This window comes from Bubalus bubalis, chromosome 3 (genome assembly GCF_019923935.1).
Source record: "Bubalus bubalis isolate 160015118507 breed Murrah chromosome 3, NDDB_SH_1, whole genome shotgun sequence".
Classification (NCBI taxonomy): domain Eukaryota; kingdom Metazoa; phylum Chordata; class Mammalia; order Artiodactyla; family Bovidae; genus Bubalus; species Bubalus bubalis.
In genome coordinates, this window is record NC_059159.1 from 46465750 (window position 1) to 46485054 (window position 19305).

A 19305-nucleotide genomic window follows, 5' to 3' on the forward strand; every position below is an offset into this window, starting at 1 on the left:
TGCTTAACTTTGAGGATGGAGAATGGACAATTTGGACTTTTTCATACTTTTAATGCAGGAGCAAAAGTACTACCTATCTGTGATGTGCCAGGCGCTGTGCTAAGTGTCCCAGGAAAGCAGGTATGACTACAAGCTCGGGCTTTGAAGGCCAGGTTGGGGAGCTAACATCAGTCAGGGAGACAAATGCCCAACCAGTTATAAGCAAACTGCAAGGTGGAATGATGTAAGAGCTGAAAGGCAGTGCTTATGTGGAGTGGTTGTCTGGACTCAGTTGTTATTCAGTTACTAAGTTGTGGCCAACTCTTTGTGACCCCATGGACCACAGCACACCAGGCTTCCCTGTCCTTCACTATCTCCTGGAACTTACTCAAACTCATGTCCATTGAGTTGGTGATACCATCAAACCATCTCATCCTCTGTTGCTCCCTTCTCCTCCTGCCTTCAATCTTTCCCAGCACCAGGGTCTTTTCCAGTGAGTCGGCTCTTTGTTTCACGTAGCCAAAGTATTGGAGATTTAGCATCAGTCCTTCCAATGAATATTTATGGAAGTATGGACTCAGAGCCAGGAAAAATTTATTTCGACCAAGGAGATTCAAGAAGGGGCTCACGGAGCAGCTGGTGTCTGAGCTAGACCACGGAGAAGAGCTGGAACTGAGGATCATAGTAGAATCCAGCTCAGAAACTGTCAACTGTGGGTTTGGGTCTTAACTAGTTTATAAGGCTCTAAACTAATGCATCTAAATGAAGACTGTACATCTGAAGTACCCAGGGATCATATAGATAATTTGCAAACGGCCAGATCCCTTTCAGATCCCCAGTTTCAGGTGCCTAGGGGTGGAGCCTGGGTGTTTGCATATTGAAGAGGCCTCCATTTCCTCCTCTACCTCACCAACCCAGGTGATTCTGATTAGGGTTTTTGGTGAAGAGCCAAGTCCTAAGCCATTTCCAAGCTTTAGCATGGTTAACCATCTCCTGGAAATCTTATTCAAAGGCAGATTTCTGGGCCATTCCATCAAAGATTCTGATTCAAAGGGTCTGAAATGAGGCTTGAGACCCTGCATTTCTAACACATTCTCTGTGGATGCTGATGCTGCAGATCTGGGGACCACACTTTGAGTTGTTGTTGTCGTTCAGTCACTAAGTCATGTCTGACTCTTTGCGACCCCATGGACTATAGCACGCCAGGCTTCCCTGTCCTTTACTGTCTCCCCAGAGTTGCTCTAACTCATTCCACTGAGTCGATGATGCCATCCAATCATCTCATCCTCTGCCACCTCCTTCTCTTCTTGCCCTCCATCTTTCCCAGCATCATTTTGAGTAGCAGGGCTTTAAACCATCACCTGGCTCTGGTGGTTCTGGCTAGGATGCTAAGACCCAGAGGGAACAGGTCCCCTTAATGAGGAAATACTTTGGAAAGCAGACGCATGCTTCTGCATCGTGGACCTTTATGAAGTCACATTCAATCACCTGGAAACCTATGGGCAGTCCACCAGACAAACAGCAAATAGATGGTTTAGTGGCAGCAGACAGTTTGGCTCAGAAAACAGGTGATCTGTCCATCTTCTTTTTGACACTCAGAAAAGACTGGCCCGATGACTTCGGGTCCTGTTTGTTCTCCACATGTTTTTGATCAGCTTCATTTTTTGAAAAATATTGTTCATGGGAGCAATTTAGTTAGAGTAAAGGAACTCTTCGAAGCCTTTTTGTGTTAGGAAAAATTACCTGGAAAGAATTGGTGAGCTAGCTGACCGACCCTGGGATTTGGTCATTGGAACAAGTTAGCTGTTGACAGATGATGCCTGCCTTTTAGAACCTAACACCATAGGCCTTGCATTGTGGGTTTTCACTAATTCAGTGGATCTTGGCCGGCTCCCTGCCTTCAGCCCTGGGGAAAAGTCTTAATCTCACCAGAGGTGCTTTTCAGAAGCAACATCTTCATGCATTTCAATTAAATTATACAGAGATTTTTTTTTTTTCTTTTAAAGATTTTCTCTCCTTTTTTCTCCTTCCTTTTTGTGGAATCAAGTCTTTTGTGCTGGAAACAATACTAGATGAGATGCTGGAAATGAAGAGATAAATTAGATTTGATCAGCTCCCCTCAAACCGCTCGGTGGAAGAGGCATAGCTCCAACTATGATACTGCATGCTCTCACAGGGGTCCTGAGTACAGTGTATAGAAAAGGGCCTACTCATTTTTGGCTTAAGGAAGTTTTATAGAGAAAGAGATACTGCTTTTTTGCACAAGAATAGTCAGGCTTTAAAGGAAGTAATCTCCAAATTATACAAATAGCCCATATAGCTCAACACACAAAAAAAATTAAAAAATGAGCAGGAGCTCTAAATAGACATTTCTCCAAAGAAGACATACAGATGGTCAAAAGGCACATAAAAGGTGCTCAACATCACTAATTATCAGAGACATACAACTCAAAACTACAAGGATCACACTTCAGTCAGAATGGCCATCTTTAAAAAGTCCTAAATTAACACACGTTGGGCAGGATTTTGAAAAAAAGGAACTCTTCTACACCTTTGGTGGGAATGTGAAATGATACAGCCAATATGGAGAACAGCACGGAAGTTCCTTTAAAAACTGAAAATAGAGCTAATATGATCCTGCAATCCCACTCCTGGGCATGTATCTGGAGAAAAACCATAATTCAAAAGGATACATGCACCTGGATGTTCACTGAAACACTATTTGCAATAGCCAAAACAGGGAAATCACTTAAATGCTTACTGACAGATGAATGCGTGAAGAAGATGTGATGTATATATATATATACACACATATACATATACAACAGAATATTACTCAGTCATAAAAAAGAATGAAAGAATGTACCTAGAAATTATTATACTAAGTGAAGTAAGCCAGACAAAGACAAATATCATAGGATATCACTTATACATAGAATCTAAAAAAAGTGATACAAATAAACTTATACAAAGCATAAACAGATTCACAGACAGAAAACAAACTTATGGCTACCAAGGGGAAAGGGTGGGAGGAATAAATTAGGAATTTGGGATTAACATATACACATTACTATATATAAAATAGATAACCAACAAGGACCTACTATAGCACAGAGAACTATACTCAATATTTTATAACAACCTGTAAGAGAAAAGAATCTGAAAAAGAACACACACATATGTGTGTGTGTGTGTGTATAATATATCTGAATCATTGGCTGTATACCTGAAACTAACACCACATTGTAAATCAAATATACTTCAATTTAAAAAAAGAAGAAAAAGAATGGTCAGGCTTTGAGAGGATAACAACATCTGAATAAACACAAGAAATATATGGTAATTAGGAGGGTGAATATGTATCACACCTCTTAGATAACCACAATGGAGGTTTTGATAACACTAATGATAGTAACAACAAATGTCTTTTGAATACTTTCTATATGCCAAGTACTGTGTTAAATAATTTATATGCATTATCTAATTTAATGAAATCCTCCTCACAAGCCTACAAAGTGACAATATTGCCCCATTTTATATATGAATATACTGAGGCATTCAGATGCTTATATCTTTCCTTTTCTCCTTTGCTTTTCACTTCTCTTCTTTTCACAGCTATTTGTAAGGCCTCTTCAGATAGTCATTTTGCTTTTTTGCATTTCTTTTCCATGGGGATGGTCTTGATCCCTGTCTCCTGTACAATGTCACGAACCTCCATCCATAGTTCATCAGGCACTCTATCAGATCTTCTGCTAATAGAAGCAGAAGATATTAAGAAGAGGTGGCAAGAATACACAGAAGAACTGTACAAAAAATATCTTCACAACCCAGATAATCACGATGGTGTGATCACTCACCTAGAGCCAGACATCCTGGAATGTGAAGTCAAGTGGGCTTTAGAAAGCATCACTATGAACAAAGCCAGTGGAGGTGATGGAATTCCAGTTGAGCTATTCCAAATCCTGAAAGATGATGCTGTAAAAGTGCTGCACTCAATATGCCAGCAAATTTGGAAAACTCAGCAGTGGCCACAGGACTGGAAAAGGTCAGTTTTCATTCCAATCCCAAAGAAAGGCAATGCCAAAGGATGCTCAAAGTACCGCACAATTGCACTCATCTCACACACCAGGAAAGTAATGCTTAAAATTCTCCAAGCCAGGCTTCAGCAATACATGAACCGTGAACTTTCAGATGTTCAAGCTGGTTTTAGAAAAGGCAGAGGAACCAGAGATCAAATTGCCAACATCTGCTGGATCATGGAAAAAGCAAGAGAGTTCCAGAAAAACATCTATTTCTGCTTTATTGACTATGACAAAGCCTTTAACTGTGTGGATCACAATAAACTGTGGGAAATTCTGAAAGAGATGGGAATACCAGACCACCCGACCTGCCTCTTGAGAAACCTATATGCAGGTCAGGAAGCAACAGTTAGAACTGGACATGGAACAACAGACTGGTTCCAAATAGGAAAAGGAGTAGGTCAAGGCTATATATTGTCATCCTGCTTATTTAACTTCTATGCAGAGTACACCATGAGAAACGCTGGCCTGGAAGAAGCACAAGCTGGAATCAAGATTGCCGGGAGAAATATCAATAACCTCAGATATGAAGATGATACCACCCTTATGGCAGAAAGTGAAGAGGAACTAAAGAGCCTCTTGATCAAAGTGAAAGAGGAGAGTGCAAAAGTTGGCTTAAAGCTCAACATTCAGAAAACTAAGATCATGGCACCTGGTCCCATCACTTCATGGGAAATAGATGGGGAAACAGTGGAAACAGTGTCAGACTTTATTTTTCTGGGCTCCAAAATCACTGCAGATGGTGATTGCAGCCATGAAATTAAAAGATGCTTACTCCTTGGAAGGAAAGTTCTGACCAACCTAGAGAAGGCAATGGCACCCCACTCCAGTACTCTTGCCTGGAAAATCCCATGGACAGAGAAGCCTGGTGGACTGCAGTCCATGGGATCGCTAAGAGTCAGACACAACTGAGCGACTTCACTTTCACTTTTCACTTTGATGCATTGGAGAAGGAAATGGCAACCCACTCCAGTGTTCTTGCCTGGAGAATCCCAGGAACGGGGGAGCCTGGTGGGCTGCCGTCTATGGGGTCGCACAGAGTCGGACACGACTGAAGTGATTTAGCAGCAGCAGCAGCAGCAGATAGCATATTAAAAAGCAGAAACATTACTTTGCCAACAAAGGTCCATCTAGTCAAGGCTATGGTTTTTCCAGTGGTCATGTATGAATGTGAGAGTTGGACTGTGAAGAAAGCTGAGTGCCGAAGAATTGATGCTTTTCAACTGTGGTGTTGGAGAAGACTCTTGAGAGTCCCTTGGACTGCAAGGAGATCCAACCAGTCCGTCCTAAAGGAGATCAGTCTTGGGTGTTCATTGGAAGGACTGATGCTGAAGCTGAAACTCCAATACTTTGGCCACCTGATGCGAAGAGTTGACTCATTGGAAAAGACCCTGATGCTGGGAGGGATTGGGAGCAGGAGGGCATGACAGAGGATGAGACGGCTGGATGGCATCACTGACTCGATGGACATGAGTTTGGGTAAACTTCGGGAGTTGGTGATGGACAGGGAGGACTGGTGTGCTGTGATTCATGGGGTCGCAAAGAGTCGGACAGGACTGAGTGACTGAACTGATCTGAACTGAACTGATACTGGGGCAAGGTTGATGGGAGAAATATCTGCAACCTCAGATACACAGATGATACCACCCTAATTGCAGAAAGCGAAGAACTAAAGAGTCTATTGATAAAGGTGAAAGAGGAGAGTGAAAAAGATGGCTTAAAACTCAACATTCAAAAAACTAAGATCATGGTATCCAGACTCAACACTTCACAGAAAATAGATGGGGAAAAAATGGAAACAGTGGCAGATTTTATTTTCTTGGGCTCCAAAATCATTGTGGATGGTGACTGCAGCCATGAAATTAAAAGATGCTTCCTCCTTGGAAGAAAAGCTATGACAAACCTAGACAGCATATTTAAAAAACAGAGACATCACTTTGCTGACAAAGGTCTGTATAGTCAAAGATATGGTTTTTCCAGTAGTCATGTACAGATGTGAGAATTGGACCATAATGAAGGTCAAGCACCAAGGAACTGATGCTTTTGAACTGTGGTGCTGGAGAAGACTCTTGAGAATCCCTTGGACAGCAAGGAGATCAAACCAGTCAAACCTAAAGGAAATCAAGCCTGAATATTCAATGGAAGAACTGATGCTGAAGCTGAAGCTCCAATCCTTTGGCCACCTGATGCCAAGAGTTGACTCACTGGAAAAGACCCTAATGCTGGGAAAGATTGAAGACAGAAGGAGAACGGGGTGACCAAGGATGAGATGGTTGGATGGCATCACCGAGTCAATGGACATGAGTTTGAGCAAACTCTGGGAGACAATGAAGGACAGGCAAGCCTGGCAGTCCATGGGATCACAAAGAATCGGCCACAACTGAGCAACTCAACAAGACTGAGGTTTAGGGATTCCTTAGGTCACTTACTCAAGGTCATATGGTTCTGAAGTCAGGAATTTACACCAGTTGACTAACTGGTATTACTTGCTAAACACTCACTGTGCATCAGGCACTTTGCATGGTCATTTTTTAATCTTTAAAGCAACCGTATAAAGCAGATATTACAGTACCATTTTATAGAGGAAGATGCACGTGCTGAGAAGTGAGTTTTACACATTTATACAGTCATTAAATGGAAGGACTGGGATTAGAAACTAGGTCTGTCTGAGCTCCAAAGCTTATCTTCTTTTAACCTTGCTCGATTTTTGCCCTTTCACTGGATCCTGCAATGTCTTAACCCAAAGAGGTGAAGGTAAACAAGATTGTTCCCAGAGGGCTGCCTGGGGAAAGCCTGTGCACCTTTGCAATGGAATGACTGTTCGGCATTTGCTTAAGGCTGGAGGTGCAAATGGAATGAACAATTGCCTGGAGGGGGAAAGAAATAAGAAAGCCTGGGGCTCAGAGGGGTGAGAAAGGAGGTGAGAAACTGAGGCAAGCTGCTAAATGACAGGGGATGATGGTTTGGGTGAGAGGATGGGGTGGGGTGCAGGCAGCCTGGGGCTCTGGAGTCCTGCAGTCCTGGGTTCTAATTCAGGGTGACTTTAACCTAGGTACTTCACCTTTCTGAGCCCCCGTTTTCTTAACCATAGAATGGGAATACTAACACCTTTCTTGTCACATTGTGGTGAAAAATAAATGAGCCAGTGGAGCTGGCCCATGGGCATGCAATAATCAGTAAGTACCTTCTTGCTGCCCTGTTTACTTCGACTCCTGCTGACTCTGATTAGGCTATAAGAGAAAAAAGCCTAATTTCTTGAACAGGAAGGATTTGATTCCAGCAGGAGGCCCTGGGGCACAGACTGGCATGGGGGACCCAGGAATAATATCCATTTGTCTGGCTCTTTCTCCAGGCCAGAATGCTGATTTCCGGAGCCTTCATCCAAGCACTAAATCCATCTAATTGGTTTGAAAAGCACTGGGCGGATAAACATGCCATCAGCCCACCACTGTAATAATGTCAATGACATTTATGCCTGAGATGAAGGATGCAGAATGAATGGAGATTAGACCCCAGGTACCCTGCTATGAATGACAGCCCAGACAAGACACTTCTCAGTCAGGAAATGTCAGCCTCTGGGAGGTGGGGGTTTAGGGGTGTAGCAGGCAAAGATGAGCCCTACATGGGGCTTACATGGGGCTTACAGGCTCAGTTAGAAAGTAGATCAGATTTCAGATGGTAAAGAATCTGCCTGCAGTTTAGGAGACCAGGGTTTGATCCATGGGTCAGGAAGATCCCCTGGAGAAGGAAATGGCAACCCACTCCAGTATTCTTGCCTGGAGAATTCCATGGATAGAGGAGCCAAGCAGGCTATAGTCTACGGGGTTGCAAAGAGTCAGACATGATTGAGCAACTTCACTTTCTTTACTTTCAGATTTGCCTATGACACAGAGACATGGACAAAAGACTAGAACACTGTGCTGGGTGAGTTCCTTAACCTCTCTGAGCCTCTGGTTCCTGCCTGTGAGAGTAGCACCATGATGTTGGTGAGCATTATGGACCTAAAAAATACTCATAATCTAAAAGTTGAGATCCATCCGCTGGATCATCAAAAAAGCAAGAGAGTTCCAGAAAAACATCTATTTCTGCTTTATTGACTATGACAAAGCCATTGACTGTGTGGATCACAATAAACTGTGGAAAATTCTGAAAGAGATGGAAATACCAGACCACCTGACCTGCCTCTTGAGAAACCTATATGCAGGTCAGGAAGCAACAGTTAGAACTGGACATGGAACAACAGACTGGTTCCAAATAGGAAAAGGAGTAGGTCAAGGCTATATATTGTCACCCTGCTTATTTAACTTCTATGCAGAGTACATCATGAGAAATGCTGGGCTGGAAGAAGCACAAGATGGAATCAAGATTGCTGGGAGAAATATCAATAACCTCAGATATGCGGATGACACCATGCTTACGGCAGAAAGTGAAGAAGAACTAAAGAGCCTCTTGATGAAAGTGAAAGACGAGAGTGAAAAAGTTGGCTTAAAGCTCAACATTCAGAAAACTAAGTTCAAGGCATCCCGTCCCATCACTTCATGGCAGATAGATGGGGAAACCGTGGCTGACTTTATTTTTCTGGGCTCCTAAATCACTGCAGATGGTGACTGCAGCCATGAAATTAAAAGACGCTTACTCCTGGGAAGGAAAGTTATGACCAACCTAGATAGCATATTCAAAAGCAGAGACATTACTTTGCCAACAAAGGTCCGTCTAGTCAAGGCTATGGTTTTTCCTGTGGTCATGTATGGATGTGAGAGTTGGACTGTGAAGAAGGCTGAGCGCCGAAGAATTGATGCTTTTAAACTGTGGTGTTGGAGAAGACTCTTGAGAGTCCCTTGGACTGCAAGGAGATCCAACCAGTCCATTCTGAAGGAGATCAGCCCTGGGATTTCTTTGGAAGGAATGATGCTAAAGCTGAAACTCCAGTACATTGGCCATCTCATGCGAAGAGTTGACTCATTGGAAAAAACTCTGATGCTGGGAGGGATTGGGGGCAGGAGGAGAAGGGGACGCCAGAGGATGAGATGGCTGGATGGCATCACCGACTCGATGGACATGAATTTGAGTGAACTCCAGGAGTTGGTGATAGACAGGGAGGCCTGGCGTGCTGTGATTCATGGGGTCACAAAGAGTTGGACAGGACTGAGCGACTGAGCGACTGAACTGAACTGAAAAGTTGAGAGTTATGTTTTACTTGGTGGTAATTGTTAGGACTTAAACCCTGCATGCAGCATCTCTAATAACCCTGAGAAAACTGCTCTGAGGAGGTAATGGGGAGGGGAGCCAAGTTATATAGAAGATTTTGCAACAAAAGGCAGGTAGTCTAAACATCAGAAGATCATTATAAATTAAAGAAAACCACGGGGCTCTCCTGGTGGCTCTGTGGCAAAGAATCCACCTGCCAATGCAGGGGACATGGGCTCGATCCCTGGTGCAGGAAGATGGAAGATTCCACATGCCACAGGGCAACTCAGCCCAGGTGCCACAACTACTGAGCCAGCCTAGAGCCCCTGCTCTACAAGAATCCACTGCAAGGAGAAGCCCACATACTGCAACTAGCAAGTAGCCCCCAATCACCGCAACTAGAGAAAGCTTAGGCAAAGCAACAGAGACCCAGCATAGCCAAAAGATAAAATAAATAAATTAAAAAAAAAAAAAGAAAACCAGATATCCCAAGTAAAGGAATTTAGGACTTTCTAAGTATGGGAGGATGCAAGAGTCTGGACAGGCTGGAATGTTTGATGTGTACCTCAGGTATCTGGGGCCACTATCCTGTGTGGTCACATCTTGAGTTTCCTCAGGGCTCACAGTGGAGAGTGGCTGCAGTCTGATGGCTGCTAGACGGCAGATATTCTTCCCTTCCTGAGTTCCCTCAGGGCTCACCAGCTGGCCATCCATAGTGGCTGCAGATGACTGTGACATCCTTTGTTTACTGGTATGGCAGGAAAGATTCCATTTTTCAGTATAAAATGAGAGGAATAAGGGGAGAATGTAGCACTGTTCCTGTGGAGTTACAGGAAATCCAGAAATGTTGAATTCCTCCTCCTTTCCTATTTTTACTTTCTTCTGGAATCACCACTTTCTTTGTTCCAAAGAGTCCAAGACCTATATACTCTCCATTCATAATCCCAGGAGAACAGCTCATTCATCCACTCATTCATGAACACTATATTTTTTTTCATTCATTCATCACTTCTGTTTTGGTCATGGAAAATTCATCCAGGTCCTAGCCAGAGAGCCACATAAAAAAGAATCATTGGACTTCTCCCCTGCCATTGAGTTGATGGGGAGCAGTGGCATTGTATCAGATAGAGTCCCTTACACAGTGCAAGATAATTCAAGGAGGGCGTATTTGCAAAAGGAATGATTATTAAGGAGTGGTGAAGCCACCAGTATCATGGGTGTCACCACCCCCAGGACCAGGGAGGAAAAGTGGAACTGACCCTGGGACCTGCCAGAAGAGGACAGTGCACAGTAGGCCACCTCGAGAGAAGTAGTGACCAGTCAAGCAGGCGGCCTGAGGTAACCTCTCAGGGAGGAGTCCAGCTGTTCCTCCCTCCTCCCCCTGACCCTCTCTGATGCTCCCCGTCAGCTGACATGATCAGAAGCTCAAGGCTAATGAGTTTCTGGTTTTGGTCCACCATGGCCAGGGCAGGGAACTAGGTGGAGAAGACTGGAAAGTGACTCTGTGGTGGGGAGGGGTGGCAAATGCAAGGCATCCAGCACAAACATTTAAAATTGATGACAAGGGGAGGGGTTGATGTTAATGAAGGGAGGGGTGGATTCCCATCATTCCTTTCAATTTCACTCCCCCCTTTCCCCACTTCAATCTCAAATTCAGGGGGATGGAGTTGATCTCCCTGCCTCTGTCCATGACCTGTGGCAGCAAGCATCTCCTGAAGACTCACATGTCTCATGCCCCAGCTTAATAACTTTCAGAGGCTTTCTACTGCCTTCAGTGAAAAGCTCAAATTCTTTGGGATGGCTGGCAAAGCCCTCAGGACCTGCCCTTTCTTGCCTCTCCAGCATCATTTCTTGTTACACTTCTCCCCACTCTTCTCACCTCCGTCTCCCACCTCCATCAATGCTACAGAGTTGACCTTTCCCTGTACCTAACATCATCTTCTTCTCAGTCTTTGAACCTGCCTGTCTCACCTCTGCTGGACCCCAACCTGAGATGCTCTCCCTCCTCTGCTTTGCCTGGCTAATTCTGAAGAAATCATGACCTACTTAAGCAAACAGAAAGGTATAGAGAATAAAAATTAGACACCCACATATCCATCCTATTTAATAAATGTTGAAATTTTGCCACTTTGCTTCAGATCTTTTTTTTAAAAAAAAAGAACTAAAACATCACAGTTACAATGGCTGCTGCTGCTGCTAAGTCACTTCAGTCGTGTCCAACTCTATGAGACCCCATAGATGGCAGCCCACCAGGCTCCACCGTCCCCGGGATTCTCCAGGCAAGAACAATGGAATGGGTTGCCATTTCCTTCTCCAATCAGTTACAATGGAGGCACCTATTGTACTTCTTTCCCTTCTGTAATACTATTTCCATGCTTTTACATGCTGGCTAGATATCTGTGTTCTAAAAAGGAAAATAATTGCCATTATTTTATAGTTTGTTTGTTTGTTTGTTTGTTTGCTTTTTCCACTTAACATTATGTGAGTATTTGTTGTTTTGGCTTTGTTGATTGGACACAGTCTTGAGAGACTCTATTGGCAGATGGCTTCCTTCTAGTGATGAGAGTCAAGTAATGATGTCTGGTCCACACTTGACTTCAAAAGAGTGGCTTTGACAGATATTTCATAAGCACCAAATGATTTAAAAGAAATTTTATTGAGGCATAGTTGATTCACAATGTACTAATTCCTGCTGTACGGCAAAGTAATTCAGTTATATGTATAAATGTTTGTGCTCATGTGCTCAGTAAGTAGCTCAGTGGTGTCTGACTCTTTGTGACCCCATGGGCTGTAGCCTGTCAGGCTCTGCTGTCCATGGAATTTCCCAGGCAAGAATACTGGAGTAGTTTGCCATTTCCTACCCCAGGGGATCTTCCCAACCCAGGGATCGAACCCACGCGTCTCCTGCATCTCCTGCATTGTCAGGTGGATTCTTAACCCCTGAGCCACCTGGGAATCCATATATAATATATTCTTGTTTATATTCTTTTCCATTATGCTTTATCACAGTATACTGAATATAGTTCCTGGTGCTATCCAATAGGATCTTGTTGTTTATCCACATCCCCCTCTCTGGAACTCAGAGTCTTAATTTATAAATCGAAGGCATGGGGTTAATATGGCTCTTAACTTCTTCCAATCTTAATCTTCTGCAATATATACTTTAAATAACATCTGACTTTTGAGAGTCTTCACTCATTCATGCTCTGGCTTCTTTCCTCAGGTCCTTATCATGCCCTACTGCATCCTAGGCACTGGGTATCCACATAAACACGACCGTGACCTTGTCCTCAAGTACTTCCCACTTGATTGGAAGAGACAGGCAAGCAAGTGGAAAAGCCTTGGCCATGGCATTCCAGACTAGGGCTTGTCAGGGAGGGCTTCCGGCTTGAAGTTAGACTTTGTCTTAAGGATGAGTTGGAGACAGCCAGGCAAAAGGCAAAGGTCATTCCAGGCAGAGAAAGGCACAGAGGCTAGCGGGAACTTGAGGCATTTGAGGATGTGTTAAATGATACAGATTAATTGTTCCATTAGGACGTGGTTGCCATCTTCCCATTTCATTTTGAATTCATTCAGCAATATTTACTGGGTGCCATCTTATGCCAGGCGCTCTGGTAGGAGCTGGGAATGCAATATGGACAAAAATGTCATGGTTCCTGCCCAGGTGGAGTTCTCTGTCTAGCAGAGGAGGCAGCATAAAAGAAAAGGAACAGGGTGCTATGAGTGATAACAACACCTTAAACTAATTTGAAGGGGGTGGGGCTAAGTCTTCCCTGAAGAAGTGACAGTTCCATTTGGGACCTGAAGGGCGGGAGGGAGCCAGACATGAAAAGAGAGTGGGATGGAGCCTGTAGAGATAACTTTTGGAAGTTCCCTTAAAGGATAAGGGAACTTCCTAAATATGGGTCTGAAAAATGGCCATGAGACAGTGGAGCACAGCAACAGGGAAGTAAGAAAGCAAAGGATGTGTTTGTTGTGGGAGGTTGGGTGCAGGTCATGCCTTTTAAAACCAGGGCTTTTCATAAACCAGGGCTTTCGTTCTTAGAAATGCCTCCTGGTCATGTTGTAACGAGAGTTTAGGCATCTGAGTCATCCTGCCTCCCCACCCCAAACCCATCCATCTTCCTGAAAGATTGTAGGGTCCCTCAGTTCCAAAGACTTCCCTCAACTTCACTGCATCACCAGTTCCCAGGCCACACCTTGCAGCTGACCATCACCAGGGAAAGCTCCGCCCCTAGAGTCTGACAGCCACACTTCCCCCTCTCCGGCCGCCTTTGCTTCCTGTTCTTTGCCTCGTGGTTCCTCACTTGGTTCTCCTTCCAGGGTTGCCCTCAGTCCTCGACTTGTCAGCTGTGCTGTCATCCAGTCTTTTATTCCTCCTCCCCGGCCTGGACTCATCCATCCCATCAGCTGTCCACCTTCGCTCACTGTCTTCACTGCCTGTGTCTGTTCTGCAAAACTCCAGCTGCATGTCAACTAAACTCTCTTTATCTCCTCTCCTGCCTGGACTGCTGAAGGCTGATACTGCACGTGTGTCCCTTTGGGAACTCCTGGTATCTGCTCCCTGCCAGGCCTGGGATGGTGTTCACTCTGAGCCACCCTGGGCTGTTCCCTTCTGCCACGCATGTTCATTCCTCATAGTGGTTATTTCAGATCTTCATTCCTCTCCATGCGAACTTCCCCTTCCTGTCCTCCCTACTAAGTCCCAACAGATGACCTTGCTTCTGCTTCAAAGTGAAAATGAAAGCCATCGAGTAAGAACTGCCTCAGTTGCCTGGCACAACACTTACCAATCAACCCATATTTGTGCTCTTTTCCGCCTTCCCCTTTGCCCATGGCTGAGCCTCAACCTGTGCTCTGAATCCCCAGATTTTCTCCCTTGGTGAGGTGGGGTGGCTTCATTGACAAGCCTTTCGCAAGAAGAAAGAGTGCAACCATCTTCATCCTTGCTGTGCCTACATCAGGCCTGGGCCCAGAACAAGTGTCTGAGAAACACTATTTGTCCAATGATCCCTCTCTTCTGCCTTCAGCCTCTGCCTCTCTATTGGCTTACTGCACCGGCATTTAAATCTACTCAAAGTGTGTTCACCAATCAAAAGACACCACCTGGGACCTTTCTGGTGATCTAGTGGCTAAGACTCTGCTCTTCCAATGCAACGGGTCCGGGTTCAATCCTTAGGGAACTAGATTCTGGATACCACAACTTAGAGTTCCCAGGCCACAACTAAAGATGCTGAGTGCTGAAGCGATCCTGCATGTCACAACTAAGACTCGGTGCAGCCAAATAAATAAATATATATATTTAATAAAGAAAGACACATCGCAACCACAACAAACAGCTCCTGACCCAGTGCACGTTTTCCTCTGGCTGCGGGTCCAGGTTCATCTCCATGCCTTTCTGAAGCCTCCTCCATTAGCTCCTAAGTCCCCCCACCCCGACTTGGCTTCATCCTCCCAAGGAAATCAGCCTCCCCTACAAGCTCATTTTTGCCACGCACAAGGCGCACTAGTCCTGTCTCAGACTACTGCCCTCACGACAGTGGATGATTCTGCTGCTCCCTCCTGTCTTTGGAAATCCTCTCTTCTTCAGACTTCTGCAACACTGACTGTGCTTTCTTAACCCTCCTTCGCTCTAATCTCCCTACTTCTGGGCCCTTTCCTCTTCCAACCCACTCTGCTCCAGCCCGCCAGATCTCTCCAACACCAATGGGCACATGGTCCATCCCTTGAGCCCTCCCTGGTGCTTGGCTGTCCTCTGGATAACATCCAGATTCTTTCTATGCAGTTGTTAGACTCAGCCTGCTGGGTCTCTCTGGGTTGATTCTGCAGCCTCACCTCTGGCTCCATCCTTGTGGGTGACTCCAGGCTCCCAGAGGCCTCGAGCCCTTCACCCATTCAGTTCCTCCTGATGATTCGACCCTCCATCACTTTCTCCCAGCAGCTCACGTTTTGGGACCACAACTCTAACATGACCCCAACTCTTTCAGACCTTCTCTATCCAGGCACCATCTTGAGTCTGGATCGGTTTTGCATTCCCAATCTTGTGCTGGTTCTGAGTAAGAGCCTTCACTCTTGAGATGTGTTTCACAGTTTGTTCATTCATGTTGTATGTTCACATGTACTTTCACATTCATGTTCTCATCTGATTCTCTCAAGAGCCCTGTGAAGCAGGAATATCCACTGTTATCTCCATTCTAGAGAAGACTGAGGGTCGGGGAGTTTCAGTGACCTGCCCAATGTCACACAGTGAATACATATTGAATCTAGGCCTTGAATCCAGATCTTTTTTTAAAATTTATTGTTATACAATTTTTATTTTATTTTTTAATTTTTAAAATGCATTTATTTTATTTTATTTATAATTTATTTATAATGCATTTATTATGGGAGAGGGAGAGGGTGGGAAGATTTGGGAGAATGGCATTGAAACATGTAAAATATCATGTATGAAATGAGTTGCCAGTCCAGGTTCGATGCACGATACTGGATGCTTGGGGCTGGTGCACTGGGACGACCCAGAGGGATGGAATGGGGAGGGAGGAGGGAGGAGGGTTCAGGATGGGGAACACATGTATACCTGTGGTGGATTCATTTTGATATTTGGCAAAACTAATACAGTTATGTAAAGTTTAAAAATAAAATAAATAGAAAAAAAATAAATAAATAAAATGCATTTATTTATTTGCCACATTGGGTGGTATGCGAGATCTTAGTTCTTGGATCAGGAATGTTCCATTCCCTCTCCCCTGTAGTGGAAGTGCAGTCTTAACCCCTGAAAGGCCAGGGAAGTCCCCTATTTTTGATACAATTTTTAATGCTATTTTCCATTTACAAAACATTGTCTATATTAGCCATCGGACTTCCCTGGTAGCTCAGTCAATAAAGAATCTGCCTGCAGTAGAGGAAACCTGGGCTCGATCCCTGGGTCAGGAAGATCTCCTGGGGAAGGAAATGGCAACCCACTCCAGTATTCTTGCCTGGAAAATCCTATGGACAGAGGAGCCTCATGGGCTCCAGTCCACGGGGTTACAAGAGTCGGACACGACTGAGCGACTAAACCACCACCATGCTCTCCATTAGGCACAATACCTCCCTGACTCACACCCATAGTTTGTACTTCGAACTCCACACCCCAGTATTCCACGCCCTCTCCCCCTACCGGCAGCCACAGCTTTGTTCTCTGTATCTGTGAGTCTGCTGCTTTTCTGTTATGGAACCCAGATCTTATTACTCCTCACTCTGGCTGCATGCTTCTCTTTCTCTCCGATTTCCACACTCTCTCCCCAAGTCCGGTCCTAACCATGTCCGGTCCTAACCTCACAGAGCGGTACCCTGATTCCAAGCCCAGCTGAGAGTGGCCAACCTCCACAGCTTGAGCCCATGGGCTCGGAACCCCCTGGTCGTGATGGGCCTGGAGGTGAGATCTGAGAGTGACCAGACTGGGGGTGGTGGGGGAGGTGGAAACACGCCATCACATGCCTCCTTGTGCCCGAGGACTCTTCCTTTCCTCGACTTCACTTCCCCAGTGAGTGGCGGATCACCTGCCAACACGGCTGGAAATAAGTGACTGGAAGGATGGAGACGGGTGGAGGGGAATCCGTGGAGAGACGGGAAGAGGCGGAAGCGGGTGGTGAGTCTTTAGGCTGAAGGAGGAGCTGTCAGGGAGGAGAAATGATTCCTGAGCTGGCCGTCCCGTGTCCCCTCGTCACTCAGATCCTCCCTCTGCCTCCAGCCCGTGTTCCTCCCTTCCGTCCCTGATTAATAAAACCAGCAGCAGCGGGTCTGGCACGTGGTGAGGGCTGAGTGCGCTCCATCAAGCCCTCCATCTGCTTGGAACCGGTTTTCTGCTGCCCCTTTGATTGCAGTTTTGCCCGAGTCTTGTCAGTATGGGTCCCCTGACAAACAGTCACACATCTGGGCTGCTTCCAAAGGGGCTGGAGGGCCATCAAGCCGAGGATGGTCTGTCAGAGCATAAGGTCAGACAAGGTCACAGGGTATTACTGTGTTTGCAGAAGCAGGATCTGGGCAGAGCTGCCTGGCCCGACCCAGCGGGACTCTGCATTGGCCAAGAGATGGGGCTTCTCCCCAGCAAGGGCTCTTCTGAACTGGGTGAGCTCACCCAAGTCACTAAACCCATCTGGGTCTTTGTTTTCTCATCTGCATGAAGATTGGGATTATAGAACTTTGCGTTGTAATGTCAGGAGACAGACTGGTTATCTTTTCAGTTCCTTTTCTGGGGCTGTGACTCTCGGTGCTCTGGTTCAGTGATTATTTGTGCTCCAACTTATGACCTACAAACCGGAGGTTGGATAAAATAAGCAGCCATGCTAGGCTGAACAACGGCTCCCCTGAGATGCCCACATCTTAATCACCAGAACTTGTGACTATTACTTTATATGACAAAGGGGCTTTACAAGTGTGATTAAGTTAAGACTCAAGCTAGGGAGAACATCTTGGATTATCCAGCTGGGCCTGATGTCATCACAGAATTTCTTACAAGAAGGAAGCAGAAAATCAGAGAGGAGAAGGTGATACAATGACAAAAACAAATGCTGGGAAAATAGGGTTTGAAATTGGAGGAAGGGGTGACAGGCCAAAGAAAGAAGGCAGCCACTAGAAGCTGAAAGAAGCAAGAAATCAGATTCTCTTCTCAGAGCTTCCAGAAAGAGCCAGATCCACCCACATCTTTCTTTAGCCTGAAGTGAAAGTGTTAATTGCTCAGTCGTGACTGACTCTGCGACCCCATGGACTGTGGCCTGCCAGGCTTCTCTACTCATTGGAATCTGCAGGCAAGGATATTGGAGAGAGTAGCCAATCCCCTCTCCAGGGGATCTCCCCAACCCAGGGATCGAACCCAAGTCTCCTGCATTGCATGTGGATTCTTTACCATCTGAGCCACCAAGGAAGCCCTTCTTTAGCCTAGTGAATCTGATTTCAGACGTCTGACCTCCGGAACTGTAAGAGAATACATTTGGGTTGTTTCAAGCCACTAAGTTGGTGCTAACTTAAGCTTGGCAAGAGGAAACCAAGCTAACACGGCTAATCTTAACCATGGGCAAAACAAGCAATGGGTAATATGGCCTAATACAAGTATTGCAGGGAGGCACCCTGTCTGAAAGCCACACCCTAGGAGATGTCCCCACTGGAGACATCTCTCTGGGCCAAGGGGGAGACAGCCCTTCCACAGCAGGGATGACCAATTGAAATTTAGCACAAGCTATGCAGGTCATCTAAATTTTTCCTGTAGCGTCACTAAAAAGACTAAAAGCTGATGAAATTAATTTTAATAACATGTTTTATTCAACCCAGCATATCCAAAATATTATTGTTTCCACCTATAATCCATATAAACCACTTTATGGGAACATTTTACATTCTGTGTTTTGGACCCATTCTTTGGAATTGAGTGTCTATTTCACGTTTACGTGCCTCTCAGTTTGGCCCAGCCACACAGGGCTATGATCTGATCTTGAGTCCAATCAGCACAGCTCTAAAAGGTTAAGACTGTCAACGCCCTTAGTTCATCAGGCTCCTTCTAACTGACCTTGAGTGGATGAAGGTCCTTGGGAACATAATGGCTTTGAAAGGCCAGCATAAAATGTATGAGAGATGCTATTATGGACGGTCATCCGGGGTCAAGCCAGTGGCCGGTAAGAAGCGAGCCTAGAACGCAAGCACACTGCCTCCCTGACCAGGGGTGGGAAGGGGGACGTGAGGCGAAGCAGATCAGTTAAGCTCCCTCTGTGTACACTCCGTTCTGTAGTTTGACTTAATGTACTCAGTAATGTATCCAGTTGTTCTGCTCCATACCCTGCAATATTCTTCAACTGCCTAAATTGAAATAACATCAAGCCAATAAGTTACAGGATATTTACAGTCCTTTGCTTTAGGTTATTTCATTTTTCTTTAGAGCCAGCAAGATATCTGAGTTTAAGTAAAATATTCAATGGAGACTGCCTGACCCAGAGCCTGGCATACAGTGGATGCTATACATGAAGGACCTGCTAATTCGTGGCTGCTAAATAAATGGCTGAGGTGACCTGAGTCGGGGGCTCCAAGG

General features: G+C 45.2%; 1 protein-coding gene across 1 annotated transcript in view; it reads right to left on the reverse strand.

Moving 5' to 3' along the window:
* ASIC2 (acid sensing ion channel subunit 2) overlaps window positions 1-19305 on the reverse strand; it is a 1251793-nt gene that overhangs the window by 518332 nt on the left and 714156 nt on the right. The window lies entirely within an intron of this gene.